Below are 14,961 nucleotides of genomic sequence, written 5' to 3' on the forward strand. Positions count from 1 at the left end.
GCAAGGCCATTATAGTCAATGGGGCTTACTTCCAGGAAAGTGTGAATGGGATTGCAGCCTTGGAGGGGAGCCCAATCCTCTGCTGGTCTACTTAGAAGCAAGTCCGACTGGCTTAAATTGCCAGTCGGGCTGAGACAGTTGGGCTGCTGCAGCCCTGCCAAGAACTCAGGAGGAGAAGCAAATAGAGAGAGGACATGTGGGGAGCAGAGGAGGGGAAGCAGTGAGCTGCTGGTCCTGCTGCACAAGGAGAACCCCCTCCTCAGTCTAGGGTCTCTGGGGACTCCCCCTGCCTGCCTAGCAGGAGCTCCACTCACACACACACCCTGTCCTGACCAGCATCCGACAGCCCCCGCTCTCCTCCCTCTCTCAACGCAGGCAGGCAGCCTCCCTCCTCTGCTCACCACATGGAAGCCACAGAGGGCTTCAGGGGGCAGCATGTGGAGCAGAATAGGCGGGGAAATGATGGAGGGAGGGAGGGCTGGCAGGAGGGGTGAAAGAAAGGTTTGCTGTGTGCCTGAATAAGTGGGGGGACCCAGGGAAGTGTCAGCTGCGGAAGGGGAAGAGGGCCAGCTTCATGGCGCCTGCTGCGTCCTTGAGCCCTGCTGGAGGATTCCTTCAATCCCGACTGCAGGGAGGGGCAACATACAGTTGAGCCCACCACCTTGACTGTTGCCCCTCCTGAGTGCCTGGCAGCAGCCCAATTGCACAGGTGCTGCTGCCAGCAAGTTGTTGCACCCTCAGCCACGCTGTTGCCCCACCCACCCTGTAACCTGGTGCACTTGCTACCCCCTGCACTTCCTCAGCTCTGCTACTGTTTCTTTCCGTCAGCCTTTCTCCTGGGAATTGCAGTGCTGGTTGACTCTGGAGGATAGCACTCTTTTTCATAAGAGCCAACTGGGGCTTCCAGAAGCCCCTGAGCAAGGGAATAGTCTGCTGTGGATCTAGTAAGCTGCATCCACACACGGAGGTCCTGTTTAGCCATCAGTGACAATTGCTCTTTACAATGATCTCTCAGTAAATTTGTCCAATCCTTTTTTAAAGTCATCTAAAGTTGTGGCTACCCCTCATCTCAAGCTATGGCAGAGGCTTCCAAAGTATGGCCCGCAGCACACCTGCATAATAACCTTGGGCAGGGCTGTGGCAAAGCCTTACCTTTCTGTGCCGCAGCTTTCTTTTGTCCTGGCAGATCTTTGCAGAGAGCCGCACCTGGCAGCCGCTTCTGCTGCACATTGACCCAGAAGGCTCTCTGTTCTGATTTCTGGGAGGGGGGAGAGCAGTTGACTGGCAGGACTCTGCAAAGATCAGCTATGAGGAAAGGAGGCTGTGGCACGGAAAGGTAAGGTTTCACCACCCCAGCGACATGCCTGTGAGGATTATGCAGGAGCACCAGGTCCGGCCTTCGGACCAGAGTTTGGCATCCCCTGTGCTAACTGGAAGCACATTTTCAGAACAAATGAGACTTTCTGTGGCCCTGACTGGTGCTCCTTCTTTAGAGGGGGGAGGCTTTCCTTCTGCCTGGGATCCTGTGTGTTGTCCTGTCCTGTAGCGTGGCAGGTACAAAATCAATAGACAAGACATCTATCAATAGACAAGACATCAAGGCAGAAGAGTGGATCATGCCAACTGAAATGATCTTGTTGTCATTTGCCAAGCAAGACTTACTGGAAAGTCAGGCTGCAAACATTTGCTGCTGTTCATTGCGTCTTGTGGGGAGAGAACTATAGTAACTTATGACTCGCCCTACCTGGGCCTTGAGCTGCTGGAACTCTCAGAGAGATGCCAATGCTCTCTGGCAGTGCAAGGCCCTTTGTGGCAGGCCCAAAACCAGGACCCCATCGCTGGCCGGAAGTGCGGTAAGCAGGCCAGAATCTCTGGGAGGGCCTGGCACTGTTGAAACTTGCAGAAAGTGTTTTGGGGGAGGGGAGCCTTGTTCTGAAGCCAGAAGCAGGCTGGAGATGGTGGGTCTCAGCAGCCAAAGTGCACACTGGATCCTATTTTCCATTCTTCAGTCCACCCCACCCCCTTTTTTCCCTGGACTATGCAGCCAGTGTGTCTGACCACACAGAAAGGCTCCCAGGAGGCGTACCCAGAGGCAAGTAAAAATATTTTTTTATTTTCTAGGGTTCACCTTCTGGTCAACCTGCCCCTCTCCCCACTAACAATTGGATGCAGCATGTGCTCCTTCATCAATGGTGAGGGGGATAGGATTGGGCTGTTAGCTGTTCGGGGGAGACTGCACTGACCCACAGGAGAAGGGGGGCAAGAAGACTCCATAGCAGCTGGGCCAGGAACCTCAACCTTCCTTTTTGACCTCCAGCTGGCAGTCCTGAATGGAAGTCATGCAGTCATCCATGAGGGCTTCTTCTTGTGGGGCCTGAACTAAGCTCCATACAGAGGGTCTGCTTCCAAGAAATGAGCTGTAGCCAAGAAAGGCCAACCCAACATGACCCCCCTTGTTCCTTATGGCAAGAGCACCAGGAGTCTGCACATGACAGCTTATCCAAAGTCACTCCAGAGCCTCCTCCCAGCAGGCATTTGTGAGAGGACATTACGTGGGGGTGCCAAACAACTTGCTCTCAGACCTTCCTTGCTCTCTCCATCTTCAGTTGCCTACTCAGCAGGGTTGTTGCAAGGCTTTCTCCCTCTGCCTCTCTCAGCTGGGAAGTTGTGTGCCAATAACTCTGAATATTGTGACCTTTCCATTACAGTAAGAAGAGCCGATTGAGGGGATGATTTGTGGACACTTCTGTGTCAGCCCCAAAAGTGTGCAGTCTGTCAATGGGTTGCTTCAGTATTGTGGTTCTATCCGGCATTGCATCTGTCGTGTGAATTACTTACTTAGGTTCCAATCCTGTCCAATTTTCCAGCACCAGTGCAGCTGCCATGCAGCCCCTTGGCATCAGAACACATGTTACCTTCTGGGGGCCTCCAAAACTGCCCTCCCACCACCGGATGCAGCGCACACCCCATTGGCAGGGCTATACCAGGGCTAGAAAGTTGAATAGAATGGGGCCCTTAGCCCAGCTCTTTAATGGACAAGACCTCAAGTGTTGAGTTATTCCCTGGGTCCAAGGGTCTCCTAGGCAGGAGTCTGGTCTCCCTCCCTGCAAAGAAGGAGGATCTGGACCCTCAGCAGAGCCTGGAATGACTGAGATGTTGCCCTTCTCTGCAAGGGATCAGGGGACAGCCTGGCCACGTTCACACGAGACCTGCTGGAGACAAGCAGGAGCAGCAGAGCAGGAGGAAGGAGATCAGCAAGGGAGGGTTCCTTGGGGGGCAGGCTGATGGGGATCAGTAGGGCCCAGCTGCAGGAGGATCTCAAAGTCCCTGCATCCTCCTCCAAGGAGTCCGGGAAGGGCGAGGCTGGAGGTAGGGCTGCTCAGGGCTGATGGGGGAGGGCAGGGGAAAGGGATAAGGGGGGAGGGGCAGGGGCGGGGATGCTGGTGGGAACGCCTCTCCTTGCGCGGGGTGGGAAAAGGGGAGGGAGGCGCAGGAAGGGGAGGGCTCCGAGGCGGGACGGAGGTTTATACGGCCGCTGCCTGGCCGGAGACAGGAGCCTGCTGGTGAGTGCTGCAAAGCGGAGGGTGCAGAGTGACCCGCAGCTCAGCCCCGCCTGGCTCTGGGCTCCCCGTGCGGGCGGTGGGAGGCTGCAGGCGGGGACCCCGCAGGAGGCTCAGCGCAGCCGGATCGGGGCTGAAGGGGTCGCGTGGAAGGTCTGTGGGATGCACAGCCCGGCAAGGAGGGGGGTGGGGGGCTTGTGGCCTGCTGCAGGTGCAAGGGGGGAACCAGGATGCGGGTTGTGTCTTGAGTGCTCCTTGAAGCATCCCTTGGAACACGTGAGTCTCACTGTGAGATGCAGGAGGCTGGACTCGACGGGCCCTTGGCCTGATCTTGTAGGGCTCTTCCACAGGAAGGGCTCTTCAGCTGACAAGGGAGGGCAGCAGGTTGAAGGTCTCCTGTGGTCATGTGTGCTCCTGAGGTGTCTGGTGGGCCACTGTGAGATCCAGGGAGCTGGATCCTGCAGGGCTCTTCTTGGTTATGACTCCACCACGAAGAAAGGAATGGGAGAGCAGGTGGAAAATAAATGAGGAAGGTTTTTACCACTCCCAGGTGGTCCTGAAGTTATCCAAGAGCAGAAGTTTAAGTGTGGCTGAGAATCCACTTTCCCCAGCCAGGTTTCCACCTTCTTCTCTGGCATGACTCTTGTGCCCTGTCCTGTCAGGCAGAAATTCGACAGGCCTGCACTTCCCCAGCATGGTAAAACACTGCTGTGAAAGGATCACTTGTTGCCTCCCCCTCAAAGGTCCCCTTGAGGTGTCTGTCCAAAATACAGGCACCTTTTCTGCCCTTTGTGTTCCACTGGCTTTGTGTTTCCAAAGGCAATGGCATTTGGGTCTCTTCAGCCTAGGAAAGAGACGCCTGAGGGGGGACATCATTGAGACATACAAAATTATGCATGGGGAGGATAAAGTGGATAGGGAGATGCTCTTTACACTCTCACATAACACTAGAACCAGGGACATCCACTAAAATTGAGTGTTGGGAGAGTTAGGACAGACAAAAGAAAATATTTCTTTACTCAGCGTGTGGTTGGTCTGTGGAACTCCTTGCCACAGGATGTGGTGACGGCATCTGGCCTGGAAGCCTTTAAAAGGGGATTGGACAAGTTTCTGGAGGAAAAATTCATTACGGGGTACAAGCCATGATGTGTAGGTGCAACCTCCTGATTTTAGAAATGGGCTCTGTCAGAATGCCAGATGCAAGGGAGGGCACCGGGATGCAGGTTTCTTGTTATCTTGTGTGCTCCCTGGGGCATTTGGTGGGCTGCTGTGAGATACAGGAAGCTGGACTAGATGGGCCTATGGCCTGATCCAGTAGGGCTGTTCTTATGTTCTTATGTTCTTATGTATTCTTCTGTGCCAGGTGAAATGTATATACAGTCCAGTTTCCCAGAGCTCTATATCTGTAATTTCATCAGGCACAGAAGGGTAAGGCCCAAATTCTAACCAATGTTCTAATGGGACATGTGCTGCATCCCGCAGTAGGGTGGCAGTCACAGAGGCATCCTCAAGGTAAGGGAATGTTTATTTCCTCACCTTGGAGCTGCATTGCTCTTATGTCTGTGCTGGAAAGTGGGTTAGGAAGCGCCCTAAAATTTTCATCACTGGCCTGCTACCAGTTATAATTAGAGCAATAATCATGAACATGTATATTGATATATAAGAAGAAAATCAACACCATTGGTAATTGGTTGTTTGTTAAGAGGTATGTGTCCAGAAATAGCAATAAAAAATCATAAAGTTGGCATAACATATACAGCCACTTGCCACAAGTTCCTTTGCTTCAGGTGTCTGTTTACATTATCCTGCAGGCATGGTTCTGCTTTTACTTATTATGGACTATTTCTATGTTATTTGAGGTGTTTAGGAAATAGTATTGCTACTACTACTTCATAAGTGACAGATCCGAACTAGGGCTGCAAGTAAAACCTGCCCTTACGGACTTAGCACTCATCGTCTCATTGATGAGATGGAGGCTTGCAGCAGAAGTTCAACTTGTTATACCACAGCGATTTTCAACTAATATGCCATGGCACACTGGTGTGCTGTGAATGGTCTACAGGTGTGCCGTGGGAATTTGGGGGTGTGATCGTTTATTAATAGGGCCAGTAGGGAATGTGAGCCCCCACCAGCAGTATGGTGTGCCTTGTCAAATTAAAAAAAAACAAAACAACTAATGGTGTGCCTTGACAATTTTAGAGTCTTGCAGTGTGCCATGAGATGAAAAAGACTAAAAATCACTGGCACAGCATGCTGCAAAATACACATCACACACCCTCTCCACCCCACCCCATCCCATCCGACTTAAGTTATAGTCCAGGGAGTAAGACCAGCCAAGCTGTCCACCCTACTGGAGCAGTCAAGCAAAACTATACAGTGGGGTGCAGCAAACTAATTATGGGGCAGCATCCCACAAACATCTGGCATAGCTTAGGGGCCACCTGCCACGATGAAGGATTCAGAGCCCATCCTCTGCCTGCCTACTCAGAAGTAAGTCCCATCAGTCAATGGGGCTTCCTCCCAGGAAAGTGTGGCCAGGACTGCAGCCTGGAGAGGGCAGTGCTTTCTCTAGCCAGCCTCACATCACCAACCGTGGGATGAGTAGCCAAGCCAATTCCCTCGCTGCTGCGTTCATTTCGGAGGCTTTCGTGCCTCTTCCTCCTCCTCCTGCTGCCGCTCAGACGGACTGAAGCTGCCCACCACTGCAGCCGAGCACCTGCTTGTCTGCCTACTCAGAAGTAAGTGCCATTCTAGTTCATGGAGCTTACTCCCAGGAAAGTGTGGCACGGATTGCAGCCTGAAAGGGGAGATGTCAGGATGCCCCCACCTGCTGCTGCTTCTGGTCCATTCATTCCCCAAGGGGCAGCTGGGGGAAGGCAAGAACAAAAGGCTCCCCCACGGATCATGGACCCCCCAGGTGGTCTGGGTCCAGGACAAAGCCGCTGCCTGTTTCCCAGGTGCCAAGGTGGCTGGAGGGGAAATGGACGAGGCTGCACAGGCAGGCTGGGCTGTGATTCGTGCTGCAGGGCTTGGACTGGCCACCAATCCACGAGCAGCTGCTGCTCCAGCCCTTCTCCGAGCATGCTTGCAAGGACCGAGCAGGCAGCAATCCCACAGCCCAGCCCAGCCCAGCCCGCAGCTTGTTAGCAAACGGTTCTCAGAACTGCTTCCTATAATAGCTAGGGGTTCTACAGAACCGGTGAGAACCGGCTGAATCCCACCACTGGACGTATTGTAGGTTTGGCTGTGGAATAACATCCCGTCCTTATGAAAACCCTACGGAGGTTAAGCCTCCGCTTAGTGGCATCCAGTCTATTGGGATTCCTAACCCCTCTCCAAACCTAGGGGGCAAACAGGACCAGAGAATAGAATCCCCAGGACACTATCTCATTCAAATCTTGCTGGACCTGAAGCCTCCAGGACAACGATGTACTCTGGCTGAGGTTGTTTTCACCTAGATGAAGGACTACCTGGGGAGGTGGATGGGAATTCAGAAATTCAACAAATGCTGGTAGCAGTTGGCTCTATTTCATGCCCTTCTTTGCTTCCCAGTCAACGCAGGTTGTCCAGGCCAAGCTGGGTGTTGAAGCCATGCGAAATTGCTTATTTCTGTGCCCCTCACAAGACGAAGTGTCCGCAAAGGAGCACCTGCACTGGATATGCCCAATCAGGACCTGCCAAAAGAAACAAGAGTGATCGACTGTCCTAACAAATGAGGAGCAATCACAAATAACCTCATTTAACTACCCCAAAATGGATCAATGAAGGCCCAAAATACCTAGGAAGCCTTACGGCACCAATGAAGGCAAAATGGATGCACCCGCAGATCCCCTGAGACCACCAGACCAATGAAGGTCAACTGGACCCACCAACAGGTGGACCAAGAAACTGTAAAAACCAGCACCAATGAAGGCGTGACAGGGTAATATCCCCCAAATTTTGACCAGTAACAGCAAAAAAGAGGGGTCCCCTCAGGGACAAACAGCAAAACAAAGAAGGGGTGGGGGGTGCTGCTCCTCTTTTCTAATGTAATATTTAAGCACCCCAGACTGCCTCCTGTAAATCCTCCTAATGGCCTCCCCTGAAAGCCCCAAACTGGCTGCTGTAGAGGCTGCTCCGATCTGTAGAGAAAGGAATCCATAATCATCAGGGGCAGACCATATATATATATATATATATATATATATATATATATATATATATATATACACACACACACACACACACACACACACACACACACATACATACACACACTCCTCTGATCAGTCTTAGGCTTGCGGATCATAATACTCAAACCACTGGGCACAAAATGCAGGTCACCTACCTGCAGCGCCCGCCCTGAAGTATCGGATTTCAAAGGGCTCAGCCCTTTGCCTGGCCTAAAATCCCCAAAGAACGTTACCAGGCAGGCAGCTTGAAATAAAGCACCTTCCATGGTGAAGCACACAGGAAATCGAAAGCTCTGTGCAGACCTAATAAAATCCAGGGAGGTGACTGAGGTCTGCAGGGAAGTAGACTGGCTCAAGGCCTGAACAAGCTCACTTGCTTTCTACCTGACTCCACTTCTCCAACTGCCTCAGAATGCTCTTGTCCTTCAGAGCATCTCCTCACCAACAGCTAAAGACGTGACTAGTTCCAATTCCAGTTCCAGTTCCATGATATCCTCCCAGCAGCCTTAAGGAATTCATTTTGCAGAAAACCAAATATACCCACCACTATCCAGAGGGGCACATGCCAAGTTCTGGTCCCAATCCCTGCTACGTTCTGGTTCCAACCCCTGGCCAACCACTGGGGGATGCCTTGTTTAAGACTCAGTTCAGCTGTGAGTTGCTCAGCAGCCTTTTGACCTCTGTATTCCCCTGGCATCCTTACGTTCCAGTTAGGAAGCCCCAATAGCACCTTTCCATTGCCCCACAGGAAAGGGGACTGTGAAATCCCAGAAACCCAATTCCCAAGTCCCTCATAAAAAGGGAAGGTCAGCAAGGACTTTGCATGAGCAGGTTGGAAAGAGTGCAGGAGGTGCATTGGTTTCTTCTAGGAGAGTGGATCTTCATGCAGGGACTGTTGAGGTAGAAACCGGCTTTCTTTTCTTTTACTTTGCCTATAAACCATGTGTTGTCCTCTGCCTCTTCTTTCACTCTCAAAACACATCTTTTCTATATTTTGAAAGCATCCTGCCTGTCCGGAAAAAGACAGGAGCTAAGAGCTATTAGCCTCCTTGTTCGCCGAGTGATTTGACCAAATGCTACAAGATGTGTGACCAGGAGCAGAAAACAGCCTTGTCCATTTCTCTCCCACAGCAACTTATTTGGTGTTAAGAGACTGACTGTTCAGTCATTCAAAAGCTACAAACGTTTGACCCATCTGAGGAAGAAGTGACACTGTGAGGCCCACTCCATTGGCTTGGCTGAAATCAACGGCAGTTTGGCTCCTTCCTTCCAGAATGGTCTTACCTGGTTGCATCTGAAAGAGAGGAAGGCAGCAAGGCTCATGCCATCCACTGTCCTTTGGTTCCTCCCCCTCTCAGAACTGACACCCTCACTGGACATTCCAACTGGGCATGAGAACAGTTGTGTTGCATCGTATATGAACGTAAACTTGAATTTGCCTGCTTCCACATCACGCAGGCCCAGGAAGGCATACAAGACTCCCTAACGCAGTGTCAATCTGGGAGGAAACTGGGCTGCTACAGTAGCTCTTTGGCTTGTGTATGTGCTTACCATGAAGGAGTGTAGAGGAACTGTGGGCACAGTTGCAGGGCTACAGCAGCTGAAGAACTTAGTGGGTAAAGGACTGAAACATCCAGTCCAAGTCCACAGTCTCTAGAGTCCAGTCCAGTCTTCCCGGTTCAGTCTTCTGCAGCAGAGTCCCTCCTCTGTGTCCTCTCCAGCAGAGTGTCTCCTTCAGCAGGGTCCTCCAGCAGAGTCCTGGCAGTCCCCTTCTCCCATAGGTACTGGTTTGTCTGTGTCCCGTAGGTCTAGGTGGGACTTTTGCTCCTTCTGAAGCTGCCTTTTATCCTTGGATGTTCCATCATCCAAAATGTGGCTCAGCTGTGAGCTGCCATGTTAGCCCATGACCATTCAAAGTCCCATCAAGGTCCAATGAAGCTCAAGTGTCCATCAGAGTCTCCATTGGCCTTGGTGGATTGTTGTTGGCAACCTTCAGTCTCGAGAGACTATGGCATCGCACTCTGAAAGGTGGTTTTGGAACATCGTCTAGTGTGGCTGAAAAGGCCAATTCGGGAATGACAATCCCTTCCACAACGGGAGCAAGTGCAGTCTGACCCTGGTCTGTCTCCCTGGCTATGGGCCTTCCTTCTTTGCCTCTTTGCCTCAGACTGTTGGCCAAATGTCTCTTCAAACTGGGAAAGGCCATGCTGCACAGCCTGCCTCCAAGCGGGTCACTCAGAGGCCAGGGTTTCCCGCCTGTTGAGGTCCACTCCTAAGGCCTTCAGATCCCTCTTGCAGATATCCTTGTATCTCAGCTGTGGTCTACCTGTAGGGCGCTTTCCTTGCACGAGTTCTCCATAGAGGAGATCCTTTGGGATCCGGCCATCATCCATTCTCACAACATGACCGAGCCAACGCAGGCGTCTCTGTTTCAGCAGTGCATACATGCTAGGGATTCCAGCTCGTTCCAGGACTGTGTTGTTTGGAACTTTGTCCTGCCAGGTGATGCCGAGGATGAATCGGAGGCAGCGCATGTGGAAAGCGTGGATTACATCCTTGGTGGATGTAGCGTGGAAATCCTTGGTGGAAGCGTGGAAATCCTTGGTGGATTACAGCTGTACAACCAGCCCTTCCCTTCCCAGAGTTGTCAAACAGCTGTCAAAACATGGGAATCACTGTCATCCACCTGATGATCTTCTGATCTTCCATTGCAATGACCTACTGATAGAGAGATTTCTGGGACTTGGTCTCTGGGTCAAAATGCTAAGCAGACATAGACTCCTTTAAGAGCATATAAAAAAATTTATTTACATGCTATTTACAGATTAAGAATAGATTAAGATGGATACAGGTTCTAAGTTACCCCATGGTGGATCTTTGATTTCTCCCCGAACCACACCCAAAACTCCTGTACTTGTAGTCTATGAAAAACAAGTGACCCATGTGATATTCATGTTACTTCCCTCTCCTTATTTGGCATACTGGTGTCTGGCTTGCAACTTTGATTTCACAAGACCCTGGAATGTTCCTTTTAGGAAAGCTATGACGCACATGTTTTTCCCTCTCTGCAGGTCATCTTGACATAAAACCAGTCACAATTTTGGCTCCTAATTTTCGAGTGTTTTTCTTATTTGAAGAGAAGTTAGGTTAACCCTAAAAATCTATATCACTACCAGCAGATCCCAACCCACAGTTTGGGAACCACTGCCTTAGCACATCACTTCTGGTTTTTTGGGCAAAACAGGAAGCAACATATTAAGACCTTCTGAGGCTGCATGCAGCATCCCTGAGTCTCAAACACCCTCCAGACATGACCAGAGCATAGCTCCAGTCACGTTCTGGGAGGGTAATTGCTGTAGGAGCAGCACTGCCACAGCACCAGAACTTTGCCCAGAAGCACAGCATCTCCTGTGCCTGCCCAGCTACAGAGATAGCCTGTTTTTGACATACAAAAGGGGCATTCAAGAGTAAGTGGTTCAGGAAGAGGCTCATTAGCTTGTCCTGTAGAAAAGGCTGGGATGAGGGTGACATAATTTATTGTAGCTTTGAACACACAAAGGCTCAGGCAATTCAGTTACTGGCCTAGATGGTGTTTGTTTTGCAGTTAGCGAGGAAATGTCTTTGGGTGCAATCATGCCCTTCACTTAGGCTGGTGCAAGTCCCTAGCGCTGGCCCAGGAGGGTCACAAATGTTGCAAAGCGCCTCCTTAGGAGGAAGCCGCGCTCAAAGAAGCGGGGGGACAGCGTGTGATGGGCGGCCCCGGGGGTGTGGGGAGCGGTCCATGGACCACACTTTGAGCACCCCTGATTTATGTGAGCTTGCAAGCTAAGCTAGAAACTACTTTATTTTTCTTTTGAACTTGCCTCCAGTCTCAACCCCTCATATAGATTTGGGGAAGGCATCAAAGCTTTTTCATTCATTAGGAAAGGATTTGTGTGAACTATCCTGTTAGAAATGGTCAACGTTTATGCATGCAAGCGATAGAAGCTAGTGAAAGCCACATGTCATAATGTCATATAAGCCACTTATGCTAAATGTTTACTCATGTTTTCTTATGCTGAAACTAGTCATTTATGCAAATGCTTGTTCATGCAATGTTATGGGTAAATTAGTCAGGTTTATATATGTTCCCATAGACAAACTTGCAAGGATTCATTTCTGCCCTCTCTGTTTGAAACAGTCTGATTTAGGCCAAAGGTAAAGCCAGCCATAAATCAGTCCAATTAAAGTGTTATTTGACAGCCAGCAAATGTTCTTTTGAAGGAATTAGAGAGTCATACAGGACCCCAGCTACAGAAAAATTCCCTTTTTAAATAAGTGACCCATGGAGAAGAAAAGGTTTTAAATAAAATTCAGTTAGGCTTCTCTAGGATTAAAATACACCTTGTATTGGCAACCTTCAGTCTCGAAAGACTATGGTATCGCGCTCTGAAAGGTGGTTCTGGCACAGCGTCTAGTGTGGCTGAAAAGGCCAATCCGGGAGTGACAATCCCTTCCACACCGGGAGCAAGTGCAGTCTGTCCCTGGTCTGTCTCCCTGGCTATGGGCCTTCCTTCTTTGCCTCTTAGCCTCAGACTGTTGGCAAAGTGTCTCTTCAAACTGGGAAAGGCCATGCTGCACAGCCTGCCTCCAAGCGGGCCGCTCAGAGGCCAGGGTTTCCCACTTGTTGAGGTCCATCCCTAAGGCCTTCAGATCCCTCTTGCAGATGTCCTTGTATCGCAGCTGTGGTCTACCTGTAGGGCGCTTTCCTTGCACGAGTTCTCCATAGAGGAGATCCTTTGGGATCCAGCCATCATCCATTCTCACGACATGACCAAGCCAACGCAGGCATCTCTGTTTCAGCAGTGCATACATGCTAGGGATTCCAGCATGTTCCAGGACTGTGTTGTTTGGAACTTTGTCCTGCCAGGTGATGCTGAGGATGCGTCGGAGGCAGCGCATGTGGAAAGCGCTCAGTTACCTCTCCTGTTGTGAGCGAAGAGTCCATGACTCGCTGCAGTACAGAAGTGTACTCAGGACTCAAGCTCTGTAGACCTGGATCTTGGTATGTTCCGTCAGCTTCTTGTTGGACCAGACTCTCTTTGTGAGTCTGGAAAACGTGGTAGCTGCTTTACCGATGCGCTTGTTTAGCTCGGTATCGAGAGAATGTGTGTCGGAGATCGTTGAGCCAAGGTACACAAAGTCATGGACAACCTCCAGTTCATGCTCAGAGATTGTAATGCAGGGAGGTGAGTCCACATCCTGAACCATGACCTGTGTTTTCTTCAGGCTGATTGTCAGTCCAAAATCTTGGCAGGCCTTGCTAAAACGATCCATGAGCTGCTGGAGATCTTTGGCAGAGTGGGTAGTGACAGCTGCATCGTCGGCAAAGAGGAAGTCACGCACACATTTCAGCTGGACTTTGGATTTTGCTCTCAGTCTGGAGAGGTTGAAGAGCTTTCCGTCTGATCTGGTCCGGAGATAGATGCCTTCTGTTGCAGTTCCAAAGGCCTGCTTCAGCAGGACAGCGAAGAAAATCCCAAACAAGGTTGGTGCAAGAACACAGCCCTGCTTCACTCCGCTTCGGATGTCAAAAGGGTCTGATGTGGAGCCATCGAAAACAACAGTGCCCTTCATGTCCTTGTGGAAAGATCTGATGATGCTGAGGAGCCTGGGTGGACATCCAATCTTGGGGAGAATCTTGAAGAGGCCGTCTCTGCTGACCAGGTCGAAAGCCTTCGTGAGATCTATGAAGGCTATAAAGAGTGGCTGTCGTTGTTCCCTGCATTTCTCCTGCAGTTGTCTAAGGGAGAATACCATATCAGTGGTGGACCTGTTGGCTCGGAATCCACACTGCGATTCTGGATAGACGCTCTCTGCAAGTACCTGGAGCCTCTTTAGTACAACTCGGGCAAACAGCTTTCCTACGACGCTAAGGAGAGAGATGCCGCGGTAGTTGTTGCAGTCACCCCTGTCACCTTTGTTCTTGTACAGCGTGATGATGTTTGCATCCCTCATGTCTTGAGGTACTCCACCTTCTCTCCAGCAGAGACAGAGGATTTCATGCAGCTCAGTGACGATGATCTCTTTGCAGCATTTTAGGACTTCAGCAGGGATGCTGTCTTTTCCAGGTGCCTTGCCAAAGGCAAGGGAGTCCAGGGCCACGTGAAGTTCTTCTAGGGTTGGTTCACTGTCAAGCTCTTCCAGCACAGGCAGGCACTCAATGTTGTTCAGTGCTTCTTCGGTGACTACATTTTCTCTGGAATATAGCTCAGAGTAGTGCTGCACCCAGCGTTCCATCTGCTGCGCCCGATCCTGGATGACCTCGCCTGTGGCAGACTTCAGAGGGGCAATTTTCTTCTGTGTTGGACCTAGGGCCTGCTTGATACCATCATACATCCCCTTGATGTTGCCCGTGTCAGCTGCTATCTGTATCTCGGAACAGAGCTGGAGCCAGTAGTCGTTAGCACATCTCCTGGCAGTCTGTTGGACTTTGCTGCGAGCAGTTCGGAGGACCTGCAGGTTGCGCTCACTGGGACAGGCCTTGTATGCTGCTTGAGCTCTCCTCTTTTCCTCAATGACTGGTGTCAACTCCTCAGAGTGGGCTTCAAACCAGTCTGCCGCCTTGTTGGTCTTCTTGCCGAATATGGACAAGGCGGTGTTGTAAACGGTATTCTTGAAATGTTCCCATCTGTTGGATGCGTTTGCGTCGGCCGGGCCTGGAAGAGATTCCTCAAGCGCTTGTGCAAATTCCTCCACTTTTCTCTGATCCCGGGTCTTGCTGGTATCAATGCGAGGTCTTCCTTCCTTTTTCGTGTGATACAGTCGCTTTGTTTGCAGTTTCACTCTGCTGCACACCAGGGAGTGGTCAGTGTCGCAGGCAGCACCATGATAACTGCGTGTGATCTTGATGCTGGGAAGGCTGGAGCGTCTGGTGAGGATCAGGTCGAGCTGGTGCCAGTGCTTTGATCTTGGATGTCTCCAAGAGACTCTATGTTGGGGCTTTGTGTTGAAGAATGTGTTGCTGACACAGAGACCGTGATGACAGCAAAACTCTAGCAGGCGTTGGCCATTTTCGTTCATCCTCCCAGTGCCAAACTGACCTAAGCAAGTGGGCCATGAACTGTTATCAGCACCAACTCTAGCATTGAAATCGCCGAAGATGAACAATGGCTCTTTTACAGGGATTTTCTTGACAGTGGTGGCCAGGTCATCATAGAATTTGTCTTTGGCTTCTGCTGGAGACGACA

This window comes from Tiliqua scincoides, chromosome 2 (genome assembly GCF_035046505.1).
Source record: "Tiliqua scincoides isolate rTilSci1 chromosome 2, rTilSci1.hap2, whole genome shotgun sequence".
Classification (NCBI taxonomy): domain Eukaryota; kingdom Metazoa; phylum Chordata; class Lepidosauria; order Squamata; family Scincidae; genus Tiliqua; species Tiliqua scincoides.